General features: G+C 40.8%; 2 long non-coding RNA genes across 2 annotated transcripts in view; one reads left to right on the top strand and one right to left on the bottom strand.

The window, feature by feature from the left end:
- Positions 1-18,214, bottom strand: part of LOC103877822 — a 136,851-nt gene that overhangs the window by 30,880 nt on the left and 87,757 nt on the right. The gene's annotated exons all lie outside the window — the stretch shown is intronic.
- On the top strand, positions 11,708-15,830 carry LOC116269699. Its single transcript, XR_004177403.1, has 3 exons — positions 11,708-11,864; positions 12,542-12,670; positions 15,763-15,830. It is a non-coding gene; the product is annotated as an uncharacterized LOC116269699 (long non-coding RNA).

The following is an 18,214-nucleotide window of genomic DNA, read 5'->3' as shown; positions in this document are numbered from 1 at the left end:
TTTTGCCTTATCTGGCATGAGCTGACTCATGATTAGCTGTGATTGGCTGAAGCTCAGCTGCTTATGATTGGCTGATACTCTGCTATATTTATTACAAAAATATACAGTTGACCCCTGAAAAATGTGAGGTTTGGAGCTTCAACTTCTCACACAATTGAAAGTTCCCATATAAATTGTGACTCCCCCAAAAGTTAACTAACAGCCTACTCTTGACCAGAAGCCTTATGAATAACAAAGTCTTTTAACATGTATGTTGTTTGCTATATGTACTATATACTGTATTCTTACAATAAAGTAAGCTAGAGAAGAGAAAATGTTAAGAAAATCATAAGGAAGAGAAAAATATGGTTACTGTTCATAAAGTGGAAGTGGATCATTATAAGCTCTTTATCCTTGTCATCTTCATACTGAGTAGGCTGAGAAGGAAGGAAGAGGAGGGGTTGGTGTTGTTTTCTCAGGAGTGGTGGAAGTGGAAGAAAATCCATGTTTAATTGGACCCACTCAGTTCAAACCCTTGCTGCTCAAGAGTCAACTGTAGTTAGGTTGTGGTTTCTTACACAGAAACTCAAAGTACACAGACAGCCTCAGGCTAATGGACTGCTTATTTGATTTAACAGGATGCTATCAATTCAATAGAGGAAAAGAAAAGAGAAGAGGAGGAGCAAAGAAAAAAGAATATGATAAATAGAAAATACCAAATAAGATGATAGATATACACTTACAAATATAATCAATGTTAATAAATGTAAAATATTAATTTCACTTATTATTGGAGACTGAGAGTGAATCTAAAAATCTATATATTGGGTATAAGAGACTCACCTAAAATGAAAAACATAGAAAGTTTGTAAGTAAAAAAATAGGAAAAGATATACAGTTGAGCATCAAACAACTTTTTTGAGTTGTATGGATCCACTTATATGCAAATTATTTCAAACAAACGCAGACTGAAGATACAGTATTCTCAGGATGTGAAGCCTATGTATACAGAGGGCCAACTTTTTGTATTCACAGATTCTGCAGGGCCAACTGTGAGACTTGAGTATGCTTGGATTTCAGAATATGTGGGGGTCCTGGAACCAATTCTACACATATTCCAGGGATGACTGTACTTTGAATTAACAGCTAAAATAAAGCTGGGATAGCAGTATCAAACAAAATTGAATTTAAGGGTGAAAGTAAGGACATTATATATTTATAAATGTAGCAAAAACAAAGCCCCAGAAGATATAGCAATCACGAATTATTGCACATGTTTTAACTATAGCTTTGAAACACAAAAGTAAAACTGCAAGAATTACAAAGAGAAACTTACCAACTTTTTAAATCCACAAGTAAACAGGGAGACTTTAATATGTATGTCTTACAAATTGGCCAAAAAGACATGATTATTAGAAATTACGTAGATTTGAAAAAGCTGTTAGCAAACATGATTTAATGGGCACAAAGCAATTTTCTACAAATTCCAAATAATTGGTACTATATAGACACATTGAAGGAAAAAGTTTATGGCTTCAAATAAATCACACTGGACATTTTTTAAAATGAGAAAAGAACATTAAATAATAAAAAACTTGTAGGGTAAAGTTAAACTGATATTTACAAGGAAATTTGCATTGTTAAATGTGCATACTAGAAAACAAAAGAAGACTGAAAATTATTTAACCAAGCAACTAACTGAAAGATGCTACAGACCAATAGGAAAAAACCCAAAGGGAACAAAAGGACATAACAATAATATATCAATGAAAAATAACACGAATTTTAAAACCCAAAAGAAATTATGGGAAAAGGAACAAAATCTGATTTCTTTTGTTTAGTTTTTTTGTAGAAATTTTCAAATATGGATAAAAGTAGAGAATAGTACAACGAACCCAATTTACACTGTTTCAGTAATTACCATACTATGACCAATCTTCATATATACTCTCAGCACTCTTCTTTATTATTTTATAGCAAATCCTAGGCCTCTTATAACTAAAATCTGGTTTTCTAAGGGTAAAAACTCAGAACGGTTTTAGCAAGATTCATGACTTGAAAAAGAGAAGGCACAAATAAAACAATGTTAGGAATAAAAAAAAAAGGTGTAGTAAAGACTTCAAAATATCATGTGAATACTATGACACCCTTATGCCGATAATTTTAAAAATTTTAAATGAAGGTATAATTTTCTAGAAATATGTAAATTAACAAAAATTGCCCAAGAGAAAATAGAAAAACTTACTATAGTGCGGTAGTTAATAGCATAGATTCTACAACCAGAACTCTTACTGCCTCGGTTCAGTTTTGGCTCTGCTTCTTTGCCTCAGTTTCCTCAGATGAAAAATTGTAATAATAATTTTACCCAGCTTATAAGACTGTTGTATTGATTAGATTAGTAGTAATTGTAGAAATGCTTAATTAGAAGGAAGCCTGACATAGTATAGGTGTATCCTATTGCAAATAACAAAATAACAAGAGATTACATCAGTAGTCAACAATGACCTTCCTCAAAAGAAAACAGAGCCAGAGAGATTTGCAGCTGTTTTACTATAGTCAAAGAACAAATAATTCCCATCTTATACAAGCTGTTCCAGATAATAGACAAAGCCAAAGCCATTCAACTTATTTTATGAGACAATATAATTTAATTCCAAAACCAGTAAAGACAGTATAAAAAAGAAAACTACATGCCAAGTCACTTGTAAACATCAATATAAAAAAAACTAAGTAAAACATTAGGAAATTCAGTTTAGCAGCATAGAAAAATAGGTTTTAAATAAGACTAAGCATGGTTTATTCCAGGAATGCACAGGTTTAACTTTAGAAAATGTATCAATGTAATTTACCACATAGCAGATTAAAAGCCAATCCACATAATTACTGTAACAGGTACAGATCAAGAATTCAGAAAAGTTTAGTGCTCATTTGTGATGTAAAAAGACAATTTCTAACAAAGTATAAATAATAGGAAACTTGATTATCTTTGGCATAAAAAAAGACATCTCACAAAACCCCACATTATATAACAAATTTTATTATGTATCATCGACTAAGTGTTTAGAAGTTTTTCCCAGAAAGTCAGAAACAAGTCAAAGATATCCTTTATCACAGCTATTATTAATACTATGCTAGAGATTCTAGCCAATAAAGCAATGGAGATACAGCAATAAAAAAAGAGAGAAAATTATCATTATGTCTTCATGGTATGGTGTCTATAAAATCTAAGAGATCCTTCAGAACGAATAAAATTATTCAACAGTTAAATCATGTAAAACTGCCTTCAAAAATCAATAGCATTCCCAACAACCCAGTATTTCCACAGAACTTGAAAAAAAAATCTAATTTACCAATAAAAATAATTGGAAACCTAAGCGTAAATAAAACAAAACATTCGTAAAAATTTTTTTGCTAAGGAAATTTCAAAACTTGATTGAAGAACATATAAGAAGGTCTTAATAAATGGACAGGTGAACTGTGCTCATGAACAGGAAGATTCAATATGGTAAAGATGGCAATCCTCCCCCAAATGCATCTATAATTTCAATGCAATTCCAATATAAATCCTAACATGGTTTCCCATAAAACTTTATAAATGTTTTAAAATTTATTTGGCAGACCAAAGTCCAAAAATATCTGATACATCTCCAAAAAAGAATAACAAGAAAGGGTTGCTTATTCTACTGGGTATCAGAGTTTATTATGAAGCTAATTAAGTAAAACTGTGGTTTTGGTTGAGTCATAGATAAAAGCTCAGATGAACAGATTAAAATCCCAGAAACAAATCACTGCATATATGAAACTGTCATTTAGTAGAACTGGTGTTACAGTTGAAAGGATGAACTAGGCTGGGCGCGGTGGCTCGCGCCTGTAATCCCAGCACTTTGGGAGGCTGAGGTGGGTGAATCATGAGGTCAGGAGATCGAGACCATCCTGGCTAACATGGTGAAACTCCGTCTCTACTAAAAATACAAAAACTTAGCCGGGCATGGTGGCGGGTGCCTGTAGTCCCAGCTACTCGGGAGGCTGAGGCAGGAGAAAGGTGTGAACCTGGGAGGTGGAGCTTGCAGTGAGCCAAGATTGCGCCACTGCAATCCAGCCTGGGCAACAGAGCAAGACTCCCTCAAAAAAAAAAAAAGAAAGAAAGTATGAACTATTTAATAAAAGATGCTGGGATAGCTGGGCTTCATATAGAAAGAAAATTAGACCCCCAGCTCACATGAAAAACAAAAAGAGACTTTATGTAGCTTAAAGACTTAAACATGACAAAAAGAAAATTGCAACAACTAGAATATAGGGAATATCTTTAAGATATTACAATAGGGGAAAATTTCTTAAGCAATATAGAAAAAAGTATAAATTATACAGGAAAAGACTGATGACTTTGTCAAAATGTAAACTTCTGAATGACAAATGAGACAGTAGTAATGCTAAAAGACAAACTGTAGGCTAAAACAGTATATGTGCAGCACATACAACAGGAGAAGGATGGTTAACCCAAATATGCAAAAACAAAAACCAAAAAACGTTTGTTAGTGATAAAAACAGACAAAAACACCCGGTAGCAAAAGGGCCCAAGAGTAATTCACTAGCAAATATCTAAGATGATACTCAACTTCACCAGTAGTAATAAGGCAAATTAAAAATAAAATACCAATGAGATTTCATTTCACTCTTATAAGTTTGGAAAAAATTAAACTATCTATCAGCAATAACTGTTGTTGAGAATGCAGAGAAACAAACTCTTAAATATTGCACTAGGAGCATGAACTGGTTCAATCATATCTGGAAGCCCATATCCTACAAACCAGCATTTCTACCTTGAGGTTTGTACTTTAGAGAATTTCTTGTACCTGTCTATAAGAAGGAAATGGATAAACTATACTGTAGGCATACTATAGAATACCATATAGCAATGAAAAGAAATGAACTGGCTCAGACTATGTAGACCTACATGAATAGTTATCAAAAAAAAAAAAAAAAGTTAAGTGAAAAAAAAAATCAAGTTAAAGAATGATGGGTACACGATGCTGTCACTGAAACCAAATGGGGTCTTGTTTGTCCACATGCAGTGGAAAGCCAACACCAAAGCACTGGGTTTTTGCTGTGAGAAAGGTTTATTACAAGTCCACTGGCCACATGAGAGGAGGAAATGCTCAAATCTGTCTCCCTGAGCTGGGGGTGGGTCAGATTTTAAAATGGGTAATAAGGCATGATCTGGTTGAATCTGGTGGTGAGGTGAGGCCAGGACCATGCTCTGGCTGGATCCTGCCATGTGGTGTCCGCTGCTTCTTAATTCAGTCCTGCTCCTCCATCCCAGCATTTAGGTTCTCTGTGTGGTTGCGCATTTGGTTTATCTCGGCATGCTCAGATTATGTACCCTTTAACCTGGGGGTCGATGGCAACCGAAAAACAACTCACAACTTTGTCACATAAAAGTTGAACCAGTTGGTCTGATGTGATTACAATGTCATTCATGGACAAAAATTAAAATACATATAAATACCACATATTTCCCTGGTTTTAGAGGTGTATGTGTACACGTATATAAAAGGAAAAAATGGAAATGGAAGATTGCACACTAAATTCATGACAATGGTTGCATCTATGAGGCAGGGAGGGTTGTGAATTATAGGTAAGGATGCTCAATAAAGGCAATTTGACTATAATCTCATTAGTTTTTTTTTTAATGAATCAAATACAAAAACGATAACTGTCAATACTGGATTGATGATATTTGCATCTTTGTCTTATCATTCTTTTATTTTTTTGTGTAATTTAAAATTTTACCAAACTTAAAATTATAATTGAAACAAAAACTGACAACTCCAATCTAACCATGAGAAAATATCAGAAAAATATCAGCTTAAGGAAAGTCTACAAAACACCTGACCAGTACTCCCCGAAACTGTCAAGGTCAAGAAAAATAAGAAAAGACTGAGAAACTGTCACAGCCAAGATAGGCCTAGGGAGACGTGATAATTAAATATAATAAGATATCTTGGATCCAATCTTGGAATAGGAAAAGAGCAATGGATAATAATTCAGGAAATCTGAATGAGGTATGGATTTTTGATAACAATAACATAAATAGTAGTACATTAACTGTTACAAAGGCACCGTACTAATGTAAGACATTAATAATAGGGAAAACTGGGTGTAGGGTATATGCGAATTCTTTGTCCTATCTTTGTAACTTTTCTTTAAATCTAAAATTATTGTAAGATAAAAAAGTGTATGTAAAAAATGGAATAGGTATAGTATTCTTCCAATTTTGTGTGAGTGTGTGTGAGTGTACACAAAAAGACAAGCAGAATATTTCTCAAAAATATCAATATTAGGTCTACATGGTAGAAGTACGGGTAGCTTTTGTTTCTCTTTCATTCTTTTATTTTTCAAATTCCTGCCTTCTAATATACGACAAATGTGATATACTGATACATTTTAGCTACCAGAAACATTATCAAGACCTTGGCACTGTTTCTATCAGCACACGGGAATTATGGGTCCCATTCTCCCAACACTCATTTCCTATATTTGCCTGGGATGCTTGCTAAAACTGCAAAACTCTAAGTTCTATACTAAGAATTTCCAGGGAAGAAGCTTGAGAATTTATTTTTTAACAGGCCTCCAGGTGATTTGTGTGTGTGTGTCTGGTGGCTGTTCAGAAAAGTTTAGGAAACTGACTCAGCTAATTCTCACTTAAAGCTCAGCTCAGTGTCAGCTCTGCTGTCAAGCCTTCTCTGCCCATCTCAGGCACTTAGAATCTCCTTTCCGTCTGTCCTCCCTGTACCACACACAACTCCATTCCTGCTCTTCTAACAATGCAGTATAGTTTTTTCTACATTTTTCTCTCTGGCTGTTTTGCATATCTTTGTGATCTCATTGAACAATAGCACCTGGTAAGCCCTGAATATCCATTATGTAGATAAATGCATGGAAGCTTAGATAGTCAGATGGGCTGCTTTTAAATAAATGGGGTGATTCTAAGAATTTCATCAGCATCTATCTTCGAGCCCCTCAATAAGGGCATCCCTGGTTGCTTTACAATGGGTAGCATCAGCCTCTTTTAATATCTCTTTAGAATGAAGCATGGGAATATTCAATTTATTCCAAAATATATTGCTTTAGGCTTGGATAATGGTCAGAAAAACTGGAAGTGTAAATATATATTTGAATCATCTGGGAATCTATTGAAACCCAAACTTGCATTTGATGAGTAGTGCTTACCCTGGGCCAACCCACTCAGTGCTTGAGCTGTGCTATCTAAGATGGAGGCTCTAATCACATGTGGCCTTTGAAGGCTACATTTAAAGTAATTGAAATAAATCCAGTTCCTCAGTCGTACATTTCAAGTACTCAAAGGCCACATGTAGTGGCTACTGTATTGGAAAGTGCAGACATAGAACATTTCCATCATCACAGAAAGTTCTACAGGAGAGTGCTGAGCTAGATGACTCCTCTTTATCCTTTGAATCAGATAGTTCTCTTATTTAAGGCTTCCCTCATCCCTCCAATCCATGTTCTGTTTGGTTCACAGTGACAGAAATGTCCTGGGCACGAGGGATTCAGAGACGAAGAAAATGTCATTGCTGCCCTGGAACAGCTTAAAGCAGGGACTTTCAACCGCGATGATTTTGCTGCCTTGGGGACATTTGGCAAAGACTTTTTATTGCCATTAACAGTGTGTGGGGTGTGTGTGTGTGTGTGTGTGTGTCTGTCTGTGTCCGTGTGTGTTGTGTGTGTATTATTGGCGCACAGAGGGCAGGGATCCTGGGTAGAGGTCAGGGATAATGCACAAGATGGCTACCCCTTCCTACCATCAAAACTTTGACCCAAAATGTCAATAATGCCAAAGCTGAGAAACCCTGGCTTGAAGCCTTGTTGGGGAGAGAGACACAGGAACAGAAAGTACCAATGTCATGTGGAAAGTGAGCAGAGAGCAGGAGAGCACAGCCGTGGTACTGGGAGGATTCCCAAGCTGAGTCTGGAAGGAGCATGGCTAGTCACTCCTTCTATGATCTAATAACGCTTTGCCCATTCCTCTCTACAACACCTAACGCTGTGATGTATTTTAACCATCAGTTTACACACACTTCTCTCCTGTGAGACTGTGAATTCTTCAAGAGCAGGTACTGTGTTTAATGAAGTGTGTCCAGGACTTTGCTCAGTGACTGGATGACACAGTAGGAGTACAAGAAAGTTTGCATGGGTGAACCGTGATAAGTGGACATCATCTCTCTCACCTCTTCCCAAATCAAGGTTGAAGTACATCTTCATAAATCCTCACATGAATTATTTTGCTACCTCTTGAAGCATTTTCTAAAACACGGTGCGGCAATCTGTTGAGTGAATTTGTCACCAGAGCTTATGTTTTCTGAAAGAACCCTATCCTCAGGTAGTTGTTCCTAAGAGGCGAGTTGTGGATTTAGTTCACATACCTTCGTGGCTTAAAATGCTCCGCATACCTGTCTCCCAACAGCATCAATTCACCATGCAGTACAATATCAAGTCAGAACAGCCAATACTGAAAAGAGTGACAGTTTCCTCTCATGACACAATGCACTTGGAGCCAGGGGACAGGGAGACAATAACCACAAGGAGAAGCGATGACAACCCTACTTTAATATAGTAGTTCCTTTGGAATTTTATAGACTTACCCGTTAATCTCTAGAATTTTGAAAAAATTCCTTAAGTGATGTGAGCAAATAACACTTTGCCTTGGGTTGGCCTTTTCCTTTCCCTTGAGGATTACACAAATATGTCAATGTTGGAAATGATCCTTTGGCTTTGAACTATGTGAAGACTGCAGAAGGATTGGTTGGTAAGCAACCACATCCTGGGGTGAGAATCACACCCAGTTTATACCTCCCTGTACACACTTGCATAAAGCAACTATAAGACACACGAGGGATCTGGAAGCCAGTTCCTCATAAGAAAGAATTGGTAAGAGCTCTTAAGCAGCATGTCTGAGGTTTAATAACTCGCCCTGTCTGGGGCCATTTGTGTGTCTCACTTTCTTCTTAGCAGAACACGAGCATTACAGTCTGTGCTGGAACATTCCCTTCCTTCTTCCGGGCTTTTGATTACCCAGTCCTTCTTTACTTTCACTTCTTGCTCAAAGTAGCTCTTTCTCAGCCATTTCTAAAAAAAGTTTGTGAGATGCTGCAGGGCTGTGTCTCTAAATTGGGCCCTGTGTGCCTATATCCTCATTCTCTGCAGCTGCTGAATTCTTTCTGTGGGATCAGCCTTCTTCTAAGTGCTGGGGTGATGGGAACATAGTTGTAAACTGATTTTGACAGGAAGCATCACTTCCGGCTGGAAGCAAGGCCCTGGTGTATGCAGCACATGGTACTAACTGTGGAACACTGTTACACATGTCTCATTCCGCCCCCTCCACTGTTCATCAAAAGGCCTTGCTGCTCAGTTGTGTACCAGATGATGTGGCATATGCACGTACTGGCCACTAATGACAAAGCCTACACCATGCAGTGGACATCTCTTGGGACCCTATCCTCCCTTCTCTACATGATCACCATGGGTGGATTCCCAGCAGCCATGCTTGTAGCATGCATCCTGTTCTCTCTGGCTACAGACAACTACTCTACAGATGAGCAGACCGCCCAAGATTCCTTCTCTAAGAATTTAGAACTGGGAATGGAGGCGAGAAAGAGAGAGAGAGATACTGATTCTACCAGAGACAATGGGATGAGATGGCATGGTTGTTGGAACCATGGCTGGAACTGTAAAGCACAACTTGGAGAGCAGATAAAGTTGGTTCACACAGAGAGACAATGATGAAGTCATAGGAATGCAGGTTTCCCTACGGCTTTCCTCACTCTAACTCCTGTCCTTCCGCAGGTCAGGCTGCATTCATACCATGGGTCCGCAACACATCGTTTCCTTAAAACCAATCCCCCTGATTTTGCTAAGGTGAGTCGGAACAAGTTGATTTCTGTTACACACACACACACACACACACACACACACACACACACGAGACAGCCAGGTAGGAAGTGCTCCCTGGCAGAACCTCCGACTGACCTGCACACTGGGAGGAATGCACGCTGGGGTGGAGCCTTCAGAGGTTCGCGCGGTTTCCAGTGGGGAGGAGTCTGCCGCCTTCTTCCTGGGTGGAACCTGGGATTCAGTTTGCCGGGCCGGAAGTGCACCAGCAGGACTCTGGCTTTCTGGAGAGTCTCTGTTTCTCCTTTTTTTTTTCCTTTTCGCCCAATAAATACCATTTTTCTCACCCTTCAAAGTGTCTGCAAGCCTAATATTTCATGGGTGTTTGACAAGGACCCCGTCTTTAGCTGAACTAAGGAGAAAGTCCTGCAACACACACATGGAGCTCAGCAAACGGAGGATGTAGTAGGTAGAGTTTTTAAATGGCCTCTATGATTTCTTTGCCTGGTATCCACACCTTTGTGTCATCCTCTCCCATTCAGTTGTGGGAGGGATATATAACTTGCTTCTGAAAAGTAGAATATAGTAAAGGTGAAGAAATCCTGCAGTTGACGTGAAGTTAATGAAAAGGGAGATATTCCTGGGTGGGCCTGACCTAATCAGGTCAGTTCTTGGAGACTGTCAAGTAAGAAAGAAGTAAGCCTAGAGTCAGAGACTCACTCTTTCCTGTTAGCCTTGAAGAGGCAAGATGCTTGAGTTCTACAGCTGCAAGGAAATCAATTCTGACAACCACATGTGCTTGGAAGACGACCTCACCGCCCCCCAATCCCCGCCCCTCGCCTCCTCGAGCCTCAGATGGGACGCTTGACCCTCCCTGATTATAGTCTGTGAGGCACTGAACCTGGACACCTGGTCTATGGGAGCTGTTTTAAGTTTTAAGCTGTTAATTTTTGGTAATTTGTTATGCAGCAAATGGCTGTGTTGTTTTTTATTCTAACCCCCTCTTCCCACTTCTCTCCTTTAAATAACAACCAGCATTTCAGGTCTGAGCTGTCATGACTCCAATCTGCTTGTCAAGATGGACTCTAAGAGGCCAGGTTAGCTATATTCCTTCTTAGTTTCCATCCTTCAGCCATGGCCTGAGCCTTTTCCTTCCCTGAAATCTAATGAGAATCACTCCTCAGCTGATTATCATGGACTAGATGGCTTGTCATTAAGAATACCTCAGCCACAGGCAGTGATGAGAAGAGAAGTGGAGGAGGGGGGTGTTTAGGAAATGTCTGGTCCTGAGGGCAGAAGCAGTTTTGAAGTTGTACTTGCTCTGACACAAAACTCAAGTATGAGACTTACTGATGTGATTCTCATTTCTTCATGGATGTAGGGCTCTCATGGGGACATTAGGCAAAGATTCTGCTTTGGCAGGAAGAACCGTGGCTCCCTGCCCACCTCCCTTCATTCAGCTCCCTCCCCGATTGGTCAGAATCCACCAAGTTGTCAGCACCAGCTGGTCCGTGGCTATTCAGAATGTGTCTGGAAACCATGAAGGCTAGGAGGCATGAGATCTGGGTGCTGGGGCTGGTGAGTCCTCTAGTAACCAACCCAATTGTAAAGAAGTAATAATATATGGCATCTGCATAATGGTCTACAGCTTCCAACTTGCTTTAAGCTCTATTTATCCTGTGGGTCTCTCAACAGCCCTGGAAGAAAAGCAGTTGTCATCATTCCTGTTTTACAGATGAAGAAATTGAGGTCCAGATAAGTTAAATGACCTTCGTAAGATTACACAACTTAGTAAGTGGCAGAACCACGGCTGGAAGCCAGGTCCTTCCTCACAGCAAGTCCTGGCTCATTCATTCCTTTTCCAGAGACTTGCTGAGCACCTTCTAGGTGCCAGATGCAGTGCCGGATCCTGGGGACGTGGGAGTGAACAGGCCAGGCATGATCCTGAACCATCAAATAGACAACCACAGAAATAACAGGTGAGTTAAAATGAGATTATGAAGGAGAGACGCAGGTTTCTACAATGGGTTAGTAGAGGGATCTCTAACCAAGTTTCGAGAGTTGAGAAAGTCTCTCTGAGGTAGTCACATCCATGTAAACTAAGATCTGAAATACAAAAGTTATTATCCAGGAGAGTGGCAGCAGGGAGAGCATTCCAGATGCAGGGAATAGCTTGGCACTTTTGTGGAAGAGAAAAATCTGTTAACGTGATCGTAGGGTGGAAAAAAGGAGAAATGGAGCAAGATGAGGCTAGGGAGGCAGGCAGGGGCCAGAAAAGGAACTGCCTTAAAGCTCTGCTTAAAATTGTTTGCCACGATTTGAAGAGTAACGTGAAGCCTTGAAGGCTTTTAACCAGAAAAGTATCATACTTAGATTTGTATTTTTTTAAATATCACACTGGCTGCTGTTTAGGAAAGATGCGGGAGGCAGAGGAAGATAAGGGTAGAAAGTGGGCGATAAATCAGGAGCTGCTGCAACAGTCCCAGCAAAGGATAATGGTGAATGTAATGGCAGTGAGGATTTGGGGAGCCAGGGGGGCCTCATGGCAGGTTGGATATGGTGGTGGTGAGGGAGGAGGGGTCACAGATTTCCATCCTCCCATGGGTGTTTGTTATCCCCCAGGCTGGGCTTCTTGTGTTTGCTTTCCTTCTTGCAGAACAAGGACAAAACCGGGCCCTTCTACACAGTAACTGGAACACAAAGGAAGATCAGCCAAGTCTCAACATAATCTCACAAAAACTCTTCAAATATCCCACTGTGATGGATTCACACATCAGGAAAGCAGGTAAAATATTTCACCTTGATGGTCAGACTCTTTGAGGAAGACATCAAACTTTTCCCCAGAAAGGAAAAATAAATAACTTTTTAGACTATACAAAAGGGTCAATGTCATGTTACATAAGATGCTCAAACTCCTGTCTTGATGTTAACTCCACTGGTCTTACCATAGCTTCTGAACACCAAGACTGCTGCTGTTGACAGTGATAAGAGAATTATTTAGAATTAAAAAACAATTGTCCTTACATTTTCTCCTCAAAATTCTAGGGGAGAAACAGCTTCCAAGTAAGCAGAGCCAAGGCACTATTGAGAGTGACATACTGGAAAGACAGGAATTAAGTGGCATTTAGCTCCTGTCTGTTGAAGAGTGGTGTAGTAGAAAATACTCAGGCTTTGGAATCTGAGCTGGGTTCAGATCCTGCTTCTCTCATTTATTAGCTGCATGTAGATAAGTATCTTAAATTGCTTTTTCTGTGTCACCAATGACAATTTAAAAAACCTCTACCTCACAGGTTATTATAAAAAGTAAGACATACATTCAAGGCTAGCATAGTACTTGGCACAGAGGAAAAACATTTAACAGGTGTGAGAGACAATGTTGTCAATATGCTATATGCAAGGAAAAATGTTTTTAGGTATTTTTTGACTCCTTGGTGCTGAATGGAAAATTCTTCACTGTTTTTGGCAATAATGGAGAAGATAATTTCAGTTTGCAATTGGAGGCTCATAAAACAAGTAACTGGATTTTCAAAAACGTTAAATATTTGTTGAATCTACAATGCACTAATCATTTTGTAAGGTGATGTGAGAGACTTAAAGAGGCGTTAAGATACAAACATAGAGACTAGTAGGTGAGACATAAAAGCAAAGACCTAGGAAGGAAGTTCATCTAGGAAGGAAGCTCCTTAGATCTAGCTTGGCTGAGTTGCAAGGGAGGCTGGAGAAGGTAAGTGCTCTCATAAACAAGAATTGCTGTCTGGCAGGGCTGGCAGGGTCTAAATGATAAGATCTACTCTTCCCCTGTCCAAATGCAACCCCTAAAAGCCAGTTCAGAATAAATAAGGAAGAGTATTTTTTTTCTGAGCAATTAAGAGTTGTTATGAAGTGGGTCAGAATAAAATATGGCAGCTTCAGGCTGTGTGCGATTACTACTCTGATATTTATCGGCAAAGCAGAAGTCATTTGTCCTATTCTAAAATAAATAACTTGGTCGGGCATGGTGGGTCACGCGTGTAATCCCAGTACTTTTGGAGGCCAAGGCAGGTGAATCACCTGAGGTCAGAAGTTCGAGATCAGCCTGGCCAACATGGTGAAACCCTGTCTCTACTAAAAATACAAAAATTAGCCAGGCGTGGTGGTGGGGATCTGTAATCCCAGCTACTCAGAAGGCTGAGGCAGGAGAATCACTTAAACCCAGGAGGCGGAGGTTGCAATGAGTCGAGATTGCGCCACTGCACTCCAACCTGGGTGACAGAGCAAGACTGTGTCTCAAAAAATAAATATATGAATAAATAAAATAAATAACTCAATGAGTTTTCAACAACAACCAAAAAATCAGCTTGAGAAATAGCTTCCAGACAAACTTAGCCTGAGTAGACCCACCCTGAGAGATTTAGGGACTCTACTGAGGCAGGAGAATAGGGCCTGGAGGCAGGGAACATAAAGCCAATCCACACAGACTTCCTAGAACTAAATCAAACGAAAGCACCTCAGCAATGACAGGAATGTGAATGGTTTTGTAACTGCCCTTCGTCCTTTCCATTCATGCCGTTTCCACTTTGTAACTTCACTTTCGTCCTCTCCATTTACATAGATCACACACCAAGTAACATCCTCTCCATTGACAGTGGGGCACATTCTGAGTAAATGACTGTGACTTCACTCTATTAGCTTCATTTACACAGAATATTTGCCAAGTAACCAATGGGAAACCTCTAGAGCATTGAAACCCCAGAAAATTCTGTAAGTGGGGCTCTTAAGCCTCTATGATTGGGCTGCTCCCACACTGTGGCGTGTACTTTTATTCTCAATAAATCCCTGCTTTTGCTTTCCTTGCTTCATTTGTGCATTTTTGTCCAGTTCTTTGAGATGCCAAGAACCCGGACACCTTTGACTGGTAACATATATTTTGGCAAGCCAGCCTAGAGACAAGGTAGGCCCACAGTTTGGGATTTATTTTTCTTTCCCCTTTTACATACAGGGACATCTTTTTTTCTCTCTTTTTCCTTTCCAACTTGGGACCCTCCGTGGTCAGTGCCTAAACACGAGACAACTGCAAGTTTCCAGCCAGGGCCATCAGAGAGGGTGAAACTGAAAGGTTTCCTTGTGATGCGCCTGACCGCCACTGCCCGGCTTGGGTGAGGGACCTTTTCCTTGGTTTCATTTTTCTGAGTCCTGTTCCTTTCTCCCTTTTATTGAGTTATTTTCCTTTTTCCTGTTTCGGTCTTTCGGCGACCGTTTCCTAGTAGCTCCCAGGTAATTGAGGACAGCTGGCCAGGGCCAGTCTCCGGTGCCTTCTGAAGGCCAAGGAACGAAAAGGGATGGCTGCCCTGCACAGAAGTGGGAAAGATTCTTTTCTACCTCTCCGGTTAGAGTTCCTCATCCCAACATATGACGCAATTGCTGTGGCAGCTCATCCAGGGTGAACTCACACATGTTTCAGACAACTTAAACCTTCTTTCCTCATGCCAAATCCTTCCCTTCCCCCACTCAGCTGTCTAAGGACAAGATAGAGGGTTCAGATACGTCATAAATTGTCCGTGAGAATTAAGGAGGGAAATTAACAAAGGGGATTTATGCAGGAACTGATGTGTGGGTTTACCGCCCAAATTTAGAGAGGTAAAAGGTTGCTTTAAGTGGGATAGGAAATCCTCAAGGAAAAGTTCACAGTAGGTCCTCTGTGGAGGAGGGAACCATTCCAAAGTGGTGCCTGCACCCGTCTAAGGTTGGAGACGTGCAACAGACTAAGTCAGGCCCTCAAGGGGGAAAGCCGCCATGGATCCCAGGCTGGGCCATAATTTTTCCATGGGGAATGCCCCGGGTAAAATTTGGGTTACCTAATAAACCCTCCACTTTTCAAAATCTTCTTCTCTTTTCCAGACCACTATGGGCAACTTCCCACCTATTCTACCTGGTGTCACTGTGGACAACTTCCTATCTATTCCACCGGATTCACTGCCTGGCTACATCCTCCACCACTGGGATGAATTTGACCCTGACAACCTAAAGAGAAGGCGTATGATTTTTTTACCACAATACTGTGTGACCCAATTATGAGCTGCCCAATCCGGAACAATGGGCAGTCAATAGTAGCCTTAATTATGATACCATCCTGTATCTGGACCTATTTTGCAAGAGGCAGGGCAAATGGTCAGAAGTCCCATATGTACAGGCCTTCATGACCCGATACAAAGACCTAAGAATCTAGGAAACTCCCAGAACCCATCCCCTGAAGGAAAGTTCTGGGGCAGAACTAGATATTATAGATGGACCCCCTTTTACAGGGGATACCTGTGTCTCAAAGTGAGCAGCAACTGTCCCCATATAACCCCTCGCCAAGTGCTCCTGAGGCTGAAACCCAGAAGCAAACATGGGGAACCCAACTAAGTCCCCCTCACACTCGAAGGGGAACACCATATTCCACTCTCCCTCCAGCCCTGCTGCCTCTCAGGGAAATCGCAGGGGCTGAGGGGGCAATCCTAGTGTGGGTCCTCTTCTCTATAACTGATATACAACAATGTAAGGAAAAGCTAGGAAACTATTCTGAGGATTCCGGGAAGTTTGCAGATGGGCTCCAAACTTTGACCTTAGCCTTTGATCTCTCATGGAGAGAGGTTCAATTCATTCTAGCAACCTGTTGCACCTCCTTGGAAAAGGAACGAGTCTTTGAGGCTGCCCTCTGAGAAGTGGATGAATTATTCACCCCAAACCCTCAGGGCAGTCACCCGGGCTCAGCCACAGTTCCCACTAGGGATCCTAATTGAGACTACGAAACCCCCACAGGAAGGAACAACTGGGCTAAATTTCTTGAGGCTCTTGGAGGAATGCGAAAGGGAATAAGGCAGTAAATTATGATAAAGTAAGGCAGATTACACAAGGCAGGGAGGAAAACCTAGCTGTGTTTTATGGCAGGCTGGGGAAGCCTTTAAAAAGTATACTAATCTGGACCCTTCCTCTCCTGAAGGCAAGATATTAACAGCACAACATTTCATTAGCCAATCCACACCAGACATTAGACGTAAGCTCCAAAAGCTACACATGGGGCCACAAACTAACCAAAATCAGCTTCTTGATACTGCCTTCATGGTGTATAACAATTGTGACCTGGAGGAGGGAGAAGGGAAACAGAGTAAAGAAAAACGGCAAGCCAAAATTATGTTAGCTATCATTGGTGATGCCCTAAATGCACAAAGATTGTCCAAGGGAAACTCAAAGGGCCATAAGGATAATGCTAGCAAATGCTCTTGCTTCAAATGCAAGAAAAGCGGGATTGGGCACAGGAATGCACTAAGTCCCCGCCAGTCCCCTGCCATCAATGCGAAAGCACCAGTTGTGACCCCTGGCACTGGAGAATTGACTGCCCTTGCTCCCACTAAGGGGCTCAGTCAGTCAAAACTCTGGTAGTGCACAAGGAGGAATCAGATGAAGACTGAAGGGGCCCGGGGCCTTCCTCACTGCCCCGTCTAGGAACATTGTAATTACTACTGAGGAACCCTGGGTAACTCTGGACATCATGGGCACCCATATTCAGTTTTTATATGATACCGAGGTGAATTGCTCTGTACTAACAGCTTATGCAGGCAAACTTTCCTCCCGGTCCATGAGTGATATGGGATGGAAGGGAAACCACAAACAAGATTCTTATTCCTTCTTTGGTTTGTCAATTTGAGAAACAAATCTTCCAACAGGATTTTTAGTAGTACCAAGCTGCCCAGTCCCCCTGTTGGGAAGAGATATTATGGTGAAAATAGTGACACTACTACAATTTAAGCATCACCCAGTGAAATTGCTAATAGTAAGAAATAAGGCAGTGTCCCAGACCATGTCAATAAACAGGTTAACCCGCTGGCATGGTATACTGGAAAACCAGGGAAGGCTAAAACAGCAGTGCTAAAATACAGCTTAAAGACCCAGCTATTTTCCCAATCGAAAACAATACCCAGTTGAGCAGGAAGCAAGCAAAGGTCTAGCACCCATAGTTGAGATATTACTCACCCATAGGCTCTTAAAACCCTGCAGTTCTCTCTGCAATATCCCCATCTTACCTGTTCTAAAGCCTTTGCAGGAATACCAGCTAGTACAGAACCTCAGAATAATGAATGAGGCTGTTATTCCCATCCACCCATTGGTGGCAGATCCATATGGTCTCCTGGCTCAGGTGCCAGGGTATGCAAAATGGTTCTTAGTCCTAGACCTTTCTTCTCCATTCCTCTGGCCTTGAGCCCCAATACCTGTTTGCTTTTGAATGGGAAAATCCTAATACCAGAGAAAAATAATACACTTGGACAGTGCTTCCTCAGGGCTTTTGGGATAGCCCCCACTTCTTTGCCCT

Source organism: Papio anubis, chromosome 12 (genome assembly GCF_008728515.1).
Source record: "Papio anubis isolate 15944 chromosome 12, Panubis1.0, whole genome shotgun sequence".
Lineage (NCBI taxonomy): Eukaryota > Metazoa > Chordata > Mammalia > Primates > Cercopithecidae > Papio > Papio anubis.
Note: the sequence above shows the minus strand (reverse complement) of the source record. Positions and strands in the feature narration are given on the sequence as shown.